The sequence below is a fragment of the Neophocaena asiaeorientalis genome, unplaced genomic scaffold (assembly GCF_003031525.2).
Source record: "Neophocaena asiaeorientalis asiaeorientalis breed wild unplaced genomic scaffold, Neophocaena_asiaeorientalis_V1.1 scaffold225, whole genome shotgun sequence".
In the NCBI taxonomy this organism is placed as follows: Eukaryota; Metazoa; Chordata; class Mammalia; order Artiodactyla; family Phocoenidae; genus Neophocaena; species Neophocaena asiaeorientalis.
In genome coordinates this window covers 3,366,850-3,367,224 of record NW_020172364.1, presented here as the reverse complement: position 1 = coordinate 3,367,224, position 375 = coordinate 3,366,850, and the positions used below count along the sequence as shown (strand labels likewise).

Genomic DNA, 375 nt, shown 5'->3' with positions numbered 1-375 from the left:
GGTTTGAGCCCAGAAGCTACAGAGAAAGTCAGCCATGTGGTTCAGAGAATGGAAGATGAAAGGAGGGCCTCTGCACAGCTGCACGGCCCCCCGCAGGGTCCCCTCTGCATGCCCTGGCCCAGAGAAAGGTCCACAGGCAGGCCTTGGCTGGAAGGCAAGGATGCTGAGCTGGAGCCAGCGGCCCTGTGGGCAGTCCAGGCCCAGCAAGCCTTCCTGTTTGCCTGGGGCCCCAGCCCTGTGAGGAGCTGTGCTGCTGCACTGCGGCTCCTCTGCGCTGCCACAGCCAGCCAGAAGCGGACCCTCTCAGAGAGCAGCTGCTGAGAATGAATCAGTGAGGTCTCTGGGACTTTTTTTTTTTTTTTTTTTTTTTTTTTT

At 58.1% G+C, this 375-nt stretch overlaps 1 protein-coding gene across 3 annotated transcripts in view; it reads right to left on the bottom strand.

The window, feature by feature from the left end:
• FAM131A (family with sequence similarity 131 member A) overlaps positions 1-375 on the bottom strand; it is an 8,301-nt gene that overhangs the window by 1,964 nt on the left and 5,962 nt on the right. The gene's annotated exons all lie outside the window — the stretch shown is intronic.